This window comes from Syngnathoides biaculeatus, chromosome 14, assembly GCF_019802595.1.
Source record: "Syngnathoides biaculeatus isolate LvHL_M chromosome 14, ASM1980259v1, whole genome shotgun sequence".
Classification (NCBI taxonomy): Eukaryota; Metazoa; Chordata; class Actinopteri; order Syngnathiformes; family Syngnathidae; genus Syngnathoides; species Syngnathoides biaculeatus.
Window position 1 is genome coordinate 6,820,170 of NC_084653.1, and position 18,986 is coordinate 6,839,155.

Sequence of the window (18,986 nt, forward strand, 5' to 3'; positions counted from 1 at the left end):
CTTGACGATATGGAATGGATGGGTATGGCCTGTTGTGGCAATATCTGAATCAGCGATGCAAACTTGACATCTTAGTGTGAGAAAAGAAAACATGTACACTTGTTTCACCCAAGAGTCTAAAGACATTTTCAGATCGTGAGAAAAACATGGATATTAAATGAAAAAAAAACACAAAATTCTGTTCAAAAATACATCCACTAGGTTCATCAAAGATTAAATTATTTTTGGGTTTACGAAAAATCACGCCTTTGATTTCTCAAAAAGGAACAAGGACCTGTCTTGGATATTTACTAAAACAAGTGTTATGCTTGACAAAAACGTAATTTTTTTTTTTTAATGTTTAGGAAACCCTTTTTTACTTACTTGTAGACTTGTAATTGTCTTTCTTTTTTCTCCCAAATGATAGGTTGCATTCATTAAAGATGAAATTGTCTTTGCTGTGATTAGGGTTTCCAAATCAATATAGACTTTGGGATACAGTCAACCCCTGTGGTTGGTGCCCATGGGGGTTTTCCTCCAATTCTCGTGTGAATCCTTATTTGTCCATACGTACCCTGTGATTGGCAGGCGACCAATCTAGGGGGTACGCTGCCTCTTGCCTGAAGTCGGATGGGATAGGTGCCAATTCACCCAGAACCCTAACGAGAAGAAGTAGTATAGAAAACAGATGAATTGATCAACCCCTGTTCATTGTGGGGGAAATGTTCCAGACTCACACACGTGTAACTCTACATAAAAAAATACCATATGGATTTTTTTTTTTTGCATTGTTCTTGCACTCAATCACTTTTAAAACATTCTAAACATATTTGAAGTCACAAAAACATACATCAGCAACTAACTGGGGCTTTCATGCCCACATGTGAGGGCAGTACTTACTGCAAAAACGCTTAGAAAACGATAGCGATAAACCAAAGTTTGTACTTCCATAATATCGCAGGGATTCCTATGATACGCAAGTAGACAACCCTTTACATGTTATATTTTTTTCCTGCACCCATTGTTGCTACTAAAATCATGCACCACATTTCCCCATTATGGAATGACGAAAGGTTATCTTATCTGAGATTCAAACAGCCATCCAACCATCTATCCATCCATTTTCTGAGCCACTTATCCTCACAAGTGTCGCGGAAGTGCTGGAGCCTATTCCAGCTGTCATTGGGCAGGAGGCAGGGTACACGCTGAACTGGTTGCCAGCCAGTTGCAGGGCACATAGAGACAGACAACAGTCGGACTCACAATCACACCTACAGGCAATTGATAGTCTCCAATTAATGAATATTTTTGAGATGTTGGAGGAAACCGGAGTGCCCAGAGAAAACCCACGCAGGCACAGGGAGAACATGCAAACTCCACACAGGCGGGGCTAGGATTGAACCCTGGACCTCAGATCTTTGAGGCCAGCGCTTTACAGCTGCGCCACCGTGCCGCCTATTTTAGACACATTCCACAAAAATCACCCATAGGCCATAGCGGAGGGGGACACTGGAGGTGAACAACAATAAAGTAGAGGAACAAGCAAATCTGCATGTTCGCTTACTGGTATATGCTATGCATATGCTAATTAGCTCAGTCACATCTGTTATTTTGTACATCGCTTATTCTCATGAGGGTCACGGGTATGCTGGAGCCTATCCCAGCTGTCTTTGGCTGAGAGGCGGGGTACAGCCTGAATTGGTCGCCACCCAATCGCAAACAAACAACCATTTCCACTCACAATCACACTTACTGGCAATTTAGAGTCTTTAAACGACCTACCATGAATGTTTTTAGGATGTTGTAGGAAACCAAAGTGCCCAGAAAACATCCATGCAGGCACAGGGAGAACATGCAAACTCAACATGGGCGAGGCCAGGATTTGAACCCTGCCCCTCAGAGATGTGAGGCCCATGTACTAGCCAGTTGCTCCGCCATGCAACCGCTTGTATTTAAGTATCAAAAATTGAAGAACTAAAACAGACCATCCCGACCATACCACTTTGTGGCCACCTTCAGTTCGAGGAGTTGGCACAGCTTCCATTTTATGGAATACAGGAAGAAGAAAAGAGCTGTTCATTCAAAAAAAAAACAAAACAAAAAAAAACAGTTCAAGACAATTGTATGATTCGTACATAGCTGTGGGGTATTGTGGAAATTCCGTCGCGTTGCGTCTTGAAATCGGGCAGGAATGTTAATCTCAAATCAGGTTAAATACCTCAGATCAGCCCCATGCTGGGATATCAATGCTGGCCAGCGACGCATCATTCAATTAGCTCGCTGTGTTCGGGTGTAAACTGCCAGCAGGCAAATGTGGCGATGGATACTGATAGTGTGGGATTAACAAGAATTACGGGACAATAGTGTCCGAGAGGCATTTACAGTATGTACAAACATGTCTGTTTTGGTGGTTGGTACAGTGGTGTATAAATTATACAAAAATCAATAAACTCCATCCATCCATCCATCCATCCATCCATTTTCTTTGCCGCTTATCTTCACGAGGGTTGCGGGGAGTGCTGGACCCTATCCCAGATGTCAACGGGCAGGAGGCGGTGTACACCCTGAACTGGTTGCCAGCCAATTGCAGGGCACATGGAGACAAACAGCCGCACTCACAATCACACTTTGGGGCAATTTAGAGTGTCCAATTAATGTTGTATGTTTTTTGGGATGATGGGGAAAACATGCAAACTCCGCACAGGCCGGGACCTCAGAACTGGGAGGTCAACGCTTTACCAGCTGATCCACTGTGCCCTATAAACTCCAATAATATTAATAATTGTATAACAAATAATAATGATGGCACGATGGCGCAACTGGTTAGAGCATTGGCCTCACAGTTCTGAGGACCACGGTTCTAATCGCAGTCCCGTCTTTGTAGAGTTTGCATGTTCTCCCAGTCTCTGTGTGAGTTTTCTCCGGGCAATCCAGTTTCCTCCCACAACCGCCAAACATGCATTAATTGGAGACTCCAAATTGCCCCTTGGTGTGATTGTGAGTACGACTGTTGTCTGTCTCCATGTGCCCTGCGATTGGCTGGCAACCAGTTCAAGGTGAACCCCACCTCCTGCCCCAACATAGCTAACACTCGCACAACCCTTGTGAGGATAAGCGGCTTGGAAAATGAATGAATGAATAATAATAATTGTAATCAATTCCAGGTGGATTAAAAGCTCTTGTGGTAGTAGTATTATCAAATTGTCAGTGAGTCACTCGATGATTCCTAACTACAAAGTGTGCATATAACTGTGTGTGTGTGTTAAAATGTCATAAGCCCATGCAAGTAGAAGGAGGACAGTGTGACATTGATGACATCATGGTGAGGGGCGTTTTTTTGTGGGGGTGGTTATGCTCATCGAAACATCGTACATCGTGAAGCCATCTGGCGAGATGTGGCGTGGGCCTATCTAGGACTTGCAGACTGGTGACATTTCTGGAAAAAAAAATTGAAGTGAGTGGGGGAGCACTTTCAAAGTGCGAGAGAGTATGATCCATCACAGATATAGGCAGAGTATGTTGTCAAGTATGATATAGGCACTGTTAAAAGAAAACCCACACAGGCACGGGGAAAACATGCAAACTCCACACAGGCGGGTCCTGGATTGAACTCAGGAGCTCAGAACTGTGAGGCCAACGCTTTACCAGCTGATCCACCGTGCCGCCATATATATATATATATATATATATATATATATATATATATATATATAGTATTTCTTCTCACCTATACGAATTAGAATCAAAGTACACTTGTGTCAAGCTAATTATTTGTCACTCACAGGTTTTCATTCATTCGTTCATTCATTCATTCCGTTTTAGCTCATCCTCACAAGGGCACTTAGGAACAAGCGAATTTGTCAAAATTTGTCTGTTCAAGTTGTTTTTTTCATTAAAGATGGCTGTAAATTTTAAACTTTTGTCTTCAGTGACACTAATGTAGCGGATCTTGAGAAAAAAAGGCAGATATAATGTTCATGGTTCTTCCTTCATTCTTCAGCACTCTTGAAATATCTCAAATAATGGGATGTGATCACAGAACTGTCAAATGTAGTAAATTAAAATAGTCAACAGGGACGCAAAAAAAATGCTGAGAGAAAAAGACTCAAATTAACTACCAAGGATTTGAGAAGAATCAAGGTAATAAAAGCAGATAAAAGACCACCACTGAACAAGACACATAAGCTAGACTGGGCCAAAAAATATTTGAGTACAGATTTCTCAAAAGTTTGATGGAATGATAAAATGAGAATGATACTTGACAGACCAGATGGACAGGCCTGTGTGTAGCTGGATCACGAATGGATGCAGCGTTCCACTTCAACTCAGACGGCAGCAAAATGGACATGGGAGGATTCTGGTATGGGCTGGTATTATTAAAGATGGACCTTTTTGGGTTGAAGATGGGCTCAAAATGAACTTCCAAACATTCTATCAGTAGAAGACACTTTCTTCACACAGTGGGACAGGAAGAGGTCTATATTTTTCGACAATACAATGATTTTTATGCAGAACAATGCTCCATCACCTGCATCCAAGCACACATCTGTGCGGCTGGCTGGTAAAAGCTTGAAAGAAAAACAAAAAAAGACGACGTTGCCCCCTTTCCTCATCTGGTCTGAACCCAATTCAGAACGTGTAGGTGGTTTTTCAACGGGAGATATATACAGTGAAGGAAAATAGTACACCTCTCAAAACAATGTCTGTGTGAATGGTGTTTTTGCTGCGAAAAAGGAAAAAAAAAATGACCGAATCCATAGATTAAAGGTTTATAACCTTTAAGTTTATATGCTCAGTATATATCAATTTCTATTGGAAAGTTTTGAGTTGTGTATTCATCATTTCCGCCTGAAGGTGCCATATCTTGATAAACCAACTAGTATTTGGGACGTAGCATTGGCTCTATGGTGTCTCAAAAAATGTGAAATATGAATCAAAATCGTCCACGCATTCTCGAGTTAAAGACGTTTTTCTGCCGAGAGGCTTCAAATCAGGTAATTCCAATTTCAAGACCTCATCTACGTCACAAGCAAAGCTCCCAAGTCAGAATCAGAACCAGAACCAGAACCAGAATCAGAGACAGAATGAGAATCAGAGACAGAATCAGAATTAGAATCAGAATCATAAACACCTGTGCTCTCAAGTATTTCTGTTACACTGAAAGGGGAAGGTCCGAAATGTGCAACGGTTATTGACTTTACAAAAGGATTCACGGTGCTTAAGATTCACTGAATACTAAATTGCCTTTAATATACTGTATTTGAAATCGTGTCATACATATTAGGGTTATTGAAGACTCTGTTATCTTCAATGTTTTCAAAAACTCTTTTTACGATTTAGAAATCCTAAATTTCATTGACACCCCCCCCCTCAAAAAAATGCACATAAATTGTCATTGATGTTTACAAAAACATTGACAGAGCTGCCAAATATTACAGAATGGCTGTATTTTGTTACGGAAATCAGAAATTAACTTGTTACGGCCATAAACACATTTATTGTTCCAGGGAAATTACTACTTTTTGAATGATGAAAATATAAAATGATTTTGATTCAAGAAACAACTGCGTATTCTATTACAAGGACGATGAAATAAAAACATTAAAATTACACTTTGAAGCCACAATTTCCTAATGATTATGATTATGACGGTGACAAGGTAATTTTCTTGAAAACCTTTTGAAAATATGGAAATACAGACAAATATGAGTTTTGGTCGGCAACTCTGTATTTGTTTATTAATTTTGCTCACAAACAAACAATAATTAAAAACATAACCTCCGCGCACGAGTTAATGCATCCAATCAGAAGTGGAATTTCATGCACCGTGCACATGGGGAGTGTATGTTTGAAATGCTGAATGTATTTTTGTGTGCTTCTGATCAATGCCATCCCCCATACCCAATCTTAAACCTGCCTCATGGTTTATTTTGTTATTGTTGTTGTTGTTCCAAATCCAGTTTCATTTTTAGTGTTTACTTGGCCTTATCTCCTTGTTCTGACTTTGAAATTATCATATCCTCTCCCGCAGTGCCAGGCAGAGAACAATCATTTGTTTACTCCTGGACACTGTGTGTGTGTGTGTGTGTGTGTGTGTGTGTGTGTGCATGCAAAATGATGCTGGCCACTGAGGGCCTACTGTGAAGTGGTGTCATGCCGCTGCTGGTGCAGTCACATCAGCTCATCACAGGTGCTGACTGTTGACGACAAAGCATCTTCTGTGCTGTACGAGGACATTGCTTTACATAATCACAGGAAGCGATATTAGGTCTAGCTGCATGGGGGCTGTTCAAATCCCGTATTGGAAGCTTCATGCAAAATGACAATGATGCTGCAGTTCAATAATGCACAAGGAAGGCTAAATTGTCTTTGATGTTTACAAAACATGCGCTAGATTAATTCAACATTAAATTGTCACGACATGTGCTGAGACTTTAAAGGTCTACCGAAATCCCTATATACATTTTGAAAGAGATATTGTTATGAAAACTAAATATTCACTTCAATGTCTATATGAAAAAAAAAATGAGCAGAGAGCCTGTCATTCATGCGCAAAGTTGCGGAAGTCTCACTCGACATCCCAGTGGCAGCCATATTGCCTGCAATGTCATTTCCAGATGTCACACTGGGACAGTCACCATTGAGAAGACGCTGAGCCACCTGCTATGGCAGATGAACAAGAGAGATTTTTGGATTTTTCTGATGCCTCTTCTGAGACTGAAGCTCTTCTTTTGAAGAAGAGAACATCTCAGAAGCAAGTGAAGTGACCGGGGCCATACTACCTTATTGTTTTGAGCCATATTAGACGATATACGGATCACTTCTTACTGACAACAGACTCCCCGACAGACGGGCGAGGAGGACGAGGAACCCGATCAAATATTCAAAATGACTTGTGTATGTAGCATACTCAGGAGAACCCATGCCGGGCGAAGTAACTAGTGCCCAGACACCAGTGGCTGGTGGTGGTGGTGGTGGGGGGGGCACCTTACTCCTCCCCGCATGCAGCCACAAACCACCTCACAGCCTGATCCACTTCTGCGTTGAGGCAAACGCCGGGCCGTCCGTCTGGCAGATGACGACGCCACCAGCGGAATTTCTGAAGTTATTATGACGCAAATCTTTTGTTATGTTCTGAGATGAAAGATTATACAACGTCGGATGCGGATGGAGCTTTTTATGATTCCTGCATTCGGAGAAGTTGCTTGAGTTAGGTCACTATAGGTCTAGTTAGCTAGTTAGCTCGTGTTACACACTACTAAACTGTCTTTGTACTTGTATTTTATTGTTTGTGTTGTATTGTATTGTGTGTGTCATTAAATTGTCTTAAACGCAGTACAAGTGCTTTGTTATATATTGCAGGTTTGACCAAGGGGATTTATTTTAAATTCACAAGTAACATATGCTATAAACAGTGAAACAAATTAGTCCCCCACAACTATTATTTTTTTAATAGCTCTGTACACTTGTCATTTAAAACACACAAAGCCCTTGTCCATTGCACCTGTGCAATCAATTTTTCACGACGAACCGGATCTTTTGGAAAAGTGTGAAGAGTGAAGCCATCCTCCCTAGTGTTCGAGCAAAATCCATCAATACGACGAGATGGCATTTTGGGTAACATGATGAAAAAAAAACAAGTAATTTTTCGCCGGTATAAGAGGTATAAACCAATATAAACAGTTGACCCCACTACTGCAAAAAAAAAACATAACTTCCTGGTTCTTCTCGAACACAAACGCCTCGAGAGGATTTTCATGGCGGGAGATGCAAAAATCCATATATGACAACATCATGACGTGTGGTGAAAAAACGGGTGGGTCTATTCCGGCTGCCTTTTTTTTTTCATTAAAAACATACTAAAAATCATGCTTTACGTGTCGGTAGACCTGTAAATAAACTATAGTTTATGAAAACTGAAAAAGTTTATGAGACTGTTAGCATCTCTAAATGTAATATAACTTTGTTTGGATGGATTTACCCCCCCCCCAAAAAAAAAAAAAATGAACTGGGCTTCATACCTTGCAGTGTGAATGTATTATTATTTTTTTACAAGTTAGTCACGATTAGGACTAAAATGATTTTGACACTTACAAAAACATGAGGATAAGCGTTACAAAAAATGGATGGATGTACGATAATGTCTTTGAGAACTAAAATGACTTCGCTATTTCAGAAAAAGCACATGTAGTATGTTGAATCAATTAGAGACTCAATTGTCTGATATTCACAAAAGATGCATGTGAGCTACGTTGAAGTCCAAAACATCTTGGAAGTTTGCAGTGGTTACATTGTGACCCTCTGGAAACTTGCAACTTCTTTTAACTTTACTTTTAAAAAAAATTAAAGCTACCCAAGTGACCTTGAAGTCAAACTGCTGTGGCTTTTAAGTTGTTACTGAAAGACAAAAGCAAATCTAATGGGATTTTTGGCATATGAGCAGTTGACATTTAATCATGTGTTTGCAGCAAAATTAGGTTGGGAATGAAAGTGTTTCTGTCTTGTATTAGGATGTTAATGTGAATTATGTTGGATTTATAACGTTGACCTTCCCTCCTCCCTCGCGCTCACTACGTGGTATTAAAACACCAAAGCAAAAAAGAGGATTTGGAAAAAGAAAAAAAACACAGCGGTTGAGCTTGGAGTGCGGCAAGGACAACTAAGAGACGACAAGCTGTTTATCTACAAATCACTTCCTGTCCCGCCCACTTTGTATGTGTAAACACATCTCAGTGTGTCATTGCCACCGTCACCATCACACACTCTCCCTCTGTGTCTGTGTGAATCTGAAGGAGGAGAGAGGATGACAACCTGGCAGATGTGTGTGTGTGTGTGTGTGTGTGTGTTGCCCTCCAGGCTGAAGCTGGAAACGACAAAACAAGCTGACATGCAGTCTCGAGAGTTTCCCCTGATCTATCCACCCCGAGGTTAATGCTACACACAGCTGACAACACACACAAGAACGCAGATGATGTAACAAGCCGTCGTGATACTGGGTCAGAGTTCTCTCTCTCTTTCCCTCTCGCTCGCCCGACAGATTTAAATGATTAAAGATAGTCTGATTTGTTTATCCATAGGAAATAGAGAAATATTCAATTCTAGTCAACCTGCCACCATCACATGATTATTGACTGTAAATATTAATGTATTAAGTAGTTTTATAAGATTTTAAACTCTCATTCAAGGTTAAAAAGAGGTTAACCATGGTAAATACTGAGTGGTATATTGTGAACCCTTCACCGGGGGTATGGACTCAAGTCACGTAACTTGGACTTAAGTCAGTCTTGAGTCATGAATCATGTCACTCTTTCAGACACTACTGAGAATAATGGATTCATTAAAAATAAGACCAAATAGCGGAACATAAAACAACAATAAATGTGGGAGTTTCATAAGGTACACAATTCATGAAGTACTGGTGACAGCACTGACAACGTAACAATCAGGATGTTCATTATTGAAAAAAAAAATAAATACACAATGCATTGTGGGAATCCTCCACATTGGTGTTTTTGCCCGCATCAGCAGCTAGCTCTGTGAGCGATCACGCAAACAGTTACATCTTCACAGTTTGGTTTAGTAGGTGTAGTGTTTTTAAGAATCAGTATTTCTAAAATTCACTTCATTTACAGATCACCACACAGTTAGCATCTATTTGACATGAAACAAGTCTTTCTTTGTCTCCCATTCTTCTGTTATTTATATATTTTATTTATATATATATATTTTTATTTTTCACATAATGCTCCCTTGTGTTCTGACTGAGATCCCAATTAAATAAAATTATGCCTTTATACCAAGATGACAAAATTGTTTTGTTCTTGCCTTGCCTTGTGGCAGCACTGTGGAGCAACTGGTTAGAGCGTTCTGAGGACTGGGGTTGAAATCCTGGCCCCGTCTGTGTGCAGTTTGTATGTTCCCGCTCTGCCTGCATTGCTTTTCTCTAGGCACTCCGATTTCGTCCCACATCCTGAAAACATGCATTTATTGGAGACTAATAAATTGCCCGTATGTGTAATTGTAGGTGAGAATGATTATTTGTCTCTACGTGCCCTGTGATTGATAGGCAACCAGTTCAGGTATGTGGCCCTCCTCCAACCCTAAGACAGCTGGGATAGGCTCCAGCACTCCTAGTGAGGGTAGGTGGCAAAAGAAAATGAATAGATCGTTTTTTTTTCATTTGTGTTTGAAATTACCTCAGGAGGAATGGTTGTAGATAAGAAAAAGCAGTTTCCTGCTAAATGCACAATTAGAATTTAGGAAAAATACGGTTGATTTTCTCAAGGAGGAAATCAATCAAAAGTTAATTAGTAAGAGAAATGTTTCATTTTGTCATTTTCATTTTGTGGATTCATAATTGCTCTTCAACCAAACAGAAATATATTTTAGGTTATTACTTAGTTCTTCGATACAATTGTCAGTACAATACGCGATTACTAATTACAATACTACTGGATGTAAATCCTCATTTGTGACAGGTCTGGTTAATGTCACTTCAGAAATATAGTGAGAAAAAATAAGTCATAGCATGTTCTATAAATATTTATGGAATAACTCAAACTTAATGTCCATCAGTTCTGAAAGGGCAAACACAAACATCCATCCATCCATTTTCTGAGCCACTTATTCTCACAAGGGTTGTGGGAGTGCTGGAGCCTATCTCAGCTGTCTTCGGGCAGGAAGCAGGGTTACACCCTGAACTGGTTGCCATTCAATTGACCCCTCCGTACAGATTGCGTAGGCCCCGTCGCTGACCAATCAGAGGCCAGAGATGTGCCTAAACCACGCCCCTTGTTGTCGTCCGCCATAACCTCGGACAAAGTTGCATGGTTCAGTAGAGCTTTTGTTTGCGTTTTATCACGTCTTAGGGATCCTTAACAATAGATATGGTTAAGAGGTTTAGTCACGGCCTTTGTAATAGTGACGACAGGTATCCTGATAGGCTAGTTGGTGGAGTTCAATTCGTACCCTTTCCAAAACCGAAGACCGAGTACGAAAAATGTCTTCGATGGATCATATTTTGTGGAAGACCGCATGATCGACTGAATCCATCTAAAATCAACCGGAACAGAAGACCGAGTACGAAAAATGTCTTTGTTGGATCAAACTTTGTGGAAGACTGCATGATCAACTGAATCCATCTAAAATCAACCGGAACAGAAGACCGAGTACGAAAAATGTCTTAGATGGATCAAACTTTGTGGAAGACCGCATGAATCTGAATCCATCTAAAATCAACCGGAACAGATATGTTTGCACAAAGGTAAGCCCTATTTAAGATTTTTAATACATGTCTCATATAAATGAATTAGCAGTTCTTCGCTTGCATAACATAGCTACGTGTGAATGATTGACACAGTTGATCTGTGTTGAGCGATGCTTTGCGAGGACCTGACTGCACAAACATGTCTCTCTGTTGGCGGCTACCGAGCTAAGCTTAACCGGACTAGCGAGTCCTAAAAGCCTTCAACGTGCACTGAGACACCAAGACTGAAGGAAGGATGATTGAGGACACTAAAGTAGTGATTGTCGTACTCGGTCGGGACTTACGTAGGTTCGGCACTAATTCAAGAAAAATTATTGAGAGGAGCGCGTGACGTTACACAAAGAAAACGAGAGAAACAACTCGTAAATCAAGCCTCGCCTTCTTTTCCTTCATACGGTGGTTCACAAACGGCTATACAGATACACATACAGATTCTGCACACAAGTGTGATAGGTAACACGAAAATAGGAAACTGTCAATGACGAATTCGTCTTTTAATATATTATATTATGTGGCTTCTCGGTCTTCCTCTGACTCCGGAAAGTTCTCGCGCTAATATCAATGGTTTCTCCGTCGATATGCAAGGAAATACCATTGAAATACCCCTTGCTGAAATACTTGAAGCCCTGCTGTCTGCTCTTCAACGATATTTCACTATTCGGTAAGAATGCGAGTGAAAAATCAGCTGGTAAATCGGACAATTTCGCTCTCGACTTTTCTTTCTGCGATGCTATTTTGTCTAATGTTTGTCCGAGTTTAGCAACAGTGGGGTGACGTGACTTCAGGAGGCGTGGTTAAGTGCCCTGTACGGAGGGGTCAATTGCAGGGCGCATAGAGACAGACAACAGCTGCACTCACATCACAATTTAGAGTGAAGAAAATAAGTATTTGAACATCCTGCTATATTGCAAGTTCTCCCACTGAGAAATCATGGAGGGGTGTGATATTTTCATCGTAGGTGCATGTCCACTGTGAGAGAGATAATCTAAAAAGAAAATCCAGAAATCCCAATATATGATTTTTTAATGATTTATTTGTGTGATACAGTTGCAAATAAGTATTTGAACACCTGTGTATCAGCTATAATTCTGACCCTCAAACACCTGTTAATCTGCCTTTAAAACCTTCCAAAAAGTCCACCTCCACTCCATGTATTATCCTGAATCAGATGCACCTGTGTGAGGTCGTTAGCTGCATAAAGACACCTGTCCACACCATACATTAAGTAAGACTCAAACTTGTAACATGGCCAAGACCAAAGACCTGTCCAAAGACACCAGAGACAAAATTGTACAACTCCACACGACTGGAAAGGGCTACAAAGAAATTGCCAAGCAGCTTGGTGAAAAAGGTCCACTGTTAGAGCAATCACGAGAAAATGGAAGAAGCTAAACATGACGCTTAATTGCATTCTGAGTGGAGCCCCATGCAAGATATCACCTTGTGGGGTCTCAATGATCCTTAGAAAGGTGAGGAATCAGCCCAGGACTACACGACAGGACTTGACCTGAAAAGAGCTGGGACCACTGCTGTTGGTAATACACTAAGACATCATGGTTTGAAATCATGCATGGCACGGAAGGTTCCCCTGCTAAAACCAGCACATCTCAAGGCCCGTCTCAAGTTTGTCAATGACCCTTTGGATGAAAAAGAGGAGTCATGGGGGAAGGTTTTTTGGTCAGATGAGACCAAAATGGAACTTTTTGGTCATAATTCCACTAACCGTGTTTGGAGGAAAACGAATGATGAGTTCCATTCCAAGAACACCATCCCTACTGTGAAGCATGGGGGTGGTAGCATCATGCTTCGGGGGTGTTTTTCTGCACATGGGATAGGACGACTGCACTGTATTAAGGAGAGGGCAACTGTGGACATTTATTGTGAGATTTTGGGGAACAACCTCTTTCCCTCAGTCAGAGCATTGAAGATGGGTCGTGGCTGGGTCTTTCAACATGACAATGACCCGAAGCACACAACCAAGAAAACCAAGGAGTGGCTCCGTCAGAAGCATATCAAGGGTCTGGCGTGACCTCTCCAGTCTCCAGACCGAAACCCAATAGAAAATCTTTGGAGGGAGCTGAAACGGTGTTTTTCCCAGCGACAGCCCAGTAACCTGTCCGATCTAGAGAAAATCGGTGTGGAGGAGTAGGCCAAAATCCCTCCTACAGTGTCTGCATACCTGGGGAACAAATACAGGAAATGTTTGACCTCAGCAATTGCAAACAAAGGCTACTGTACCAAATATTAACATTGGTTCTCCCAGGTGTTCAAATACTTATTTGCAGTGGTATCACACAAATAAATCATTAAAAAAAACTCATGTATTGTGATTTCTGGATTTTTCTTTTTAGATTAGCTCTCTCACAGTGCACCTACGATGAAAATTTCAGACCCCTCCATGATTTCTAAGTGGAGAAGTTGCACTGTAGCAGGGTCTTCAAATACTTTTCCACTGTAGAGTCTCCAATTAATTAATGCACGTTTTTGGGATGTGGGAGGAAACTGGATTGCCTGGAGAAAACCCATGCGTGGCACGGCGAGAACATGCAAACTCCACACAGGCGTGGATTTGAACCCCGGTCATCAGAACTCTGAAGCCAATGCTCTACAGTTGCTCCACCGTGCTGTCCTAGAGGATTACCCTTCCATCCATCCATTTTCTAAGCCACTTAGCCTCACGAGGGTCGCGGGAGTGCTGCAGCCTATCCCAACTGTCAACGGACAGGAGGCGGGGTACACCCTGAACTGGTTGCCAGCCATTAGCAGGGCACATGGAGACAAACAGTCGCACTCACAATCACAGGGAACCACAGTGTCCAATTAATGTTGGATGTTTTTGGGAGGAAACTGGAGTGCCTGGAGAAAACCCACGCAGGCATGGGAGAATCTGAACTATGAGATCACGCTTTCCAACTGAGCTACCATGCCGCCCCTAGAGGACTAGTTACATGAAATTATATAGTTTGTTTAAGATGTTGGTGTTTACATATTGAATGTTTAAATTTATTTTTTTAACCATTCAAATTTGCATTAAAACTCACATAACCGTCCGGGTCTTTAATTGTTATCAAAGTAACTTCCGGCCTCCTTTTATTTTGTGACTAAATTCACAGTCCATCATTAACTAGTTGTCGATCAATTTACCAATCATAATCTAGGGCCTGAACATGAAACAAGAAAGTACAGCAGTGATAGATATTCTTCCAAAGCCGCATTTATTATAAAATATCTCTGCATGATTGGTCAGGTTCTTCTGGAAAATGTGCGCATGCATTTGGAGAACCAGAGGTCATGTGAACTATGTTATGACAAAGCAGATCAGATGTTTCCTTCCCTGATGAACTAATGGAATTCCTGCATTCGCTTCTTTCCCTTTCTGTGTACACAAACAGTAACTGGTCCTTAGCAACCATTTGGATTCAGTGGGAGAGGAAGAGGCGAGATTTCCTTTGCCGTGTTCAATCAAAATGAATGGACCATCACACATCTGTCCATCCATCCATCCATCCATTTAGTTTGTAAAAGATTTGTCCTTAGTTGGACCCTCTCCATAGCTGACTTTGGGCAAGAGGACGGATACACCCTGGAGTCGTTGCAGCCGTTCACAATCATTTGCATTCAGACTCACATCAGTGGACAATTTAGAGTCTTTAATGAGGCCATCGTGCATATTTTTGGCATATGGGAGGAAGCATGAGGACCCTGAGAAAAGCCACACAAGCACTGGCAGAAATGCAAATCGGAAAGCTTGAGCCGAGAGTCAAACACAGAGCCTTTCAACCGTGAGGCAGAGGTGCTAAGAATTATTCATTCCATTTTGATGCTCTGTGGTTGCTGCCAAGTAGTTCCTGGTTTCCAAAGGAACTGTCCTGTGAAATTCACATTTTGGGTCATTGTTACAAGGGTAAGCTTGTGCCACTGATGCATTGCTGAGTCACCTGTCCTGCAGTGAGGGATGAAATGGTCTGTTTTTGTTTTTTCTAAATAAATTGACAAAAATTTACTGTCAAAGAAGGTTATTCTTTATTTTTAGCACTTTACCTAATGATCACTAGTTGGGGATCCCTGATCTAGAAGGTACAGTAAACCCACGCGTAATTGACCTTTCTGACCTGTCAATCACTCGTACAATAATAGCCAATCAGATAGCCGCATTTTCGTAACCCCTGGTTTTACACGCCCCTCTCGCCATATTGTCCCACAAGCAATGCTGATTGTCAGTAGCATTGGAAAAGTTAATATTACGAAGAAAATGGTCCTCCGATATGCTTGGGGAATGTGCAATTCTGATGAAAGATATCCTGCTATATTACAAGGGGCCCGCTTGATTCATTTTCCAAAGCCTAAAACACAGTTGACGAAGTGTCTACGATGGATTAAGGCTTGCGGAAGACTGCACGTACAACTAAATGTGAAAAATATCAACGAATACAAGGCTGTATGTTCGAAGGTAAGTGAGGGAGAAGTATGTTCTCTGAGTTTGATTTCATTATTATCAGTGCTTTAGACATTCTGAGTGTATCACTGACCTGCTGAATGAAGTGTGTAATGTTTCATGCCAAAGAGTCAGGTTAGTGATACTAAATGTGCGATGTCATGCAAGAGAGTGTCTATTTGCCCATTTGAATCACATCAAACTGAATGAACAAATGAATACACCCACTCACTTACAGTATAAAGACTACAATGATATTACTCGTGATCTTTCCAAGTAAAAAGTACTCACCTTGATTTACATGCGCAGTACGATTCCACTATTTTATCCTGTTGGATTTCAATATGAAGTTTGTGATGCATCAAACATTTTTGCATCGATCGCCAATGTTTCCCTGTAAATCTGACATTGCGTCCTCCGTCCAAAATCTTAATTCCGTGTACATATCCTTGCGTGAAATAGTTGAGACCTCTCTGTAGAACTCTCTTGGACAAGTCTGACGCATTTGGCAAAAAACATACCGCAAGATTATCTGGAAGATGCGATAGAGAATCCACTTCAAACTTGTTCTGTTCAGTCGCCATTTTGGAAACTTGTGGGACATGGCAAATGTAGCTAAGGGGAGCAGAGCTTAAGATCGACAGTCGGAATGGTCCATTGCGTTTCCCAGACATTTTTTGGCACTTACCGTTTACCTGTTAGCTCTCTCTCTTTTTTTTTTTTTTGGTTGCTATTTTTGAGCTCAGCCCAAAGCAATCATAGTATTACTCATCTTAGAGCCAAGAAACTATGCTGAAGTGAGTTGAAGAGCTTTATTTTGAAAAACCAGTGTTTGCCACCCATCTTGTGGTACCTGCAGGCAAATATAAACCTTTTGAGTGATCGTCAACTATTCCTAGATTTTCGGTATGTCTAATGCAGGGCGAATATCACCTGGATAATGACATTTACATAGTTTCTCAGAGTTGCTATGACATGTCATTATGCATGGTTTATATTTTATTATTACTATTAAATTAGTATAAAATTCTGTGTGGAGTTTGCATGTTCTCCTTGTGGCTGCGTGGGTTTCCTCCGGGCACTCCGGTTTCCTCCCACATTTCATAAACATACAACATTAATTGGACACTCTAAATTGCCCCTAGGTGTGATTGTGAATGCAGCTGTTTGACTCTATGCGCCCTTTAATTGGCTGGCAACCAGTTCAGGGTGTACTCCGCCTCCTGCCCCTTGACAGCTGGGATAGATAGGCTCCAGCACTTCCCGCGACCCTCGTGAGGATAAGAAATGAATGAATGTTTAGTTGTTGTTGTTTTTTTTAAACCTTGGAATGACCGCTGGGGAAAGGGTCGAAAAGCAACCTTTTATTAACTTGTCTAAACAAATACGCACCCGGTCGCACTTGCAATCATACCAAAGGGAAATTTAGTCTGCAAGTAATTCATGTTTTTGGAATGTGGGAGGAAACCGGAGTGCCTGAAGAAAACCCACGCAGGCACGGGGAGAACATGCAAACTCAATTTAGCTGTGTGAGAGCACGTTTGGTGAGCTTAGTCTGTCTTTAATTCACATCAGTGCAGTTATAAATAGAACATAACTAGTTTCGAACCACACCTTAAAGTTATGTTGTGCTTTTGTTTCCGGACCTGAATGTGGCACCACCATAAATAACACCATGCTAACAACATTGCATAATTAGCCTGTTTGTGTGTAGGTCAGGCACTTGGTTTGCTGTATGCAGTTAATCTGGACGTAACTAAACCTCCAGCCATTATTTGTGCTCAGTAGGAAGACTGCACATTTTGAGTTAGCATATTTCCTTAATCAGATGCTATGCCCTAATAAGTTGTTGTATGTCATTCCTCAAAACGAACAAATACTTTTCAAAAATGGATGACTGCGTTTTTATATGCAGATTGAAGACATATATTAAGTGCACGTGTTTAAGTTTGTTGATGTTACTATTCTCACGCAACTGCATTTGAACTCGTTGGCTCCCCTCACTGTGTAATAGATGAGTGATCCCTTGTGATTGGTCCATTTTCATCACATGGTGTGATGACATAGACATCATTCCTCCCGGCTCCACATACTAACGGTGCAGCCCCCTTCTCGATCGATTTTGCATCATAATTAAACGTATCACCTCGTCTTTTAGGTCCATTTCTTCTACTTTGTGCCTTGTTACAGAAAGGAAAGTAAAAACATCTCTCAGAAATGACCAAAATGTTCTCAGGAAACTCCACATTGAGTCATCCTTGCCAATTCCAGCCATAGCAAAATTTCTGACTTGAAGAACACATTTTCAAAACTGTGCTATGTGAGTTGTGCTGGCATTTAAAGGGAAACTACTGCGGGAGAGCCACAGTAATATCAGCACCGTCGCCATATTTCCGATTATAAAGATTATATATATATATATATATATATATATATATATATATATATATATATATATATATATATTTAAACACCAAAATATTCAACCAAACCTTATGATTTCATCCAACAAAAGTCATTGAGATTAATGCTAACAATGAGAAATGCCATAGATAGGCAAACTGAATTTAGCTTAGATTTCAATTTAAATGTAAACAACAGCTACTTTAACAGCAACACATTCAAACAGAATATGCAACAATACGTACTCGCAGGCAATTTTGGGGAGTAACCCTGTTCAAAATAATAGCAGTCCATTGTGACTAACCTGATTACTCTACATTTTCAGGATATTTACCTCTCTATATAGAGAAAAGTGCAACATTCAATTTGACTGTTGAAAGATGGCAAGGTGAAGACTGGTGGGAGCATTTGTCTCACAGTTCCAAGGTCTGGCGTTCAAATCCCGGCCTCGCCTGTGAGGAGTTTGCATGTTCTCCCCGTGCCTGAGTGGGTTTCCTCCGGGCACTCCGGTTTCCCCCCACATTCCCAAAACATGCACGGTAGATTAATTGAAGACTAAATTGCCCATAGGTGTGAATGTGAGTGCCCCGTGATTGGCTAGCAACCAGTTAAGGGTGTACCCGGCCTCCTGCCCGAAGATGGCTGGGATTGGCTCCAGCACTCCTCTGACCCTTGTGAGGATAAGGGGCTCAGAAATGATGGCTAGATGACCATTTAATTTCTTGAATATGAAAGTGAATAAACATTTTTAGTCAAATGAAAAAAAGCTACAATATGTGTATACAGTAGAGCTGTTCAATCATATTTTGTCTTTTATTCCAGTTTTCGTGTATTCTTAAGTACTGCTGAAATGACTTTAACACCATCAGTTTGGAAAACATGAAAATCGTTCGCAGTTGAGAC

At 41.0% G+C, this 18,986-nt stretch overlaps 1 protein-coding gene across 5 annotated transcripts in view; it reads left to right on the forward strand.

Moving 5' to 3' along the window:
- The window catches only part of plcl1 (phospholipase C like 1), a 135,170-nt gene that overhangs the window by 13,962 nt on the left and 102,222 nt on the right, over nucleotides 1–18,986 (forward strand). Inside the window, exons 1-2 of one of the 5 annotated variants that reach the window (XM_061841681.1) lie at nucleotides 8,549–8,691; nucleotides 8,772–8,906. The exons of 2 other annotated variants lie outside the window; for them this stretch is intronic. The gene's annotated coding sequence lies outside the window, so the exon portion shown is untranslated. Of the gene's footprint in view, nucleotides 1–8,548; nucleotides 8,692–8,771; nucleotides 8,907–18,986 lie in introns of those variants that run through there. 2 more of the 5 variants (XM_061841680.1, XM_061841682.1) reach the window with 2 other exon arrangements.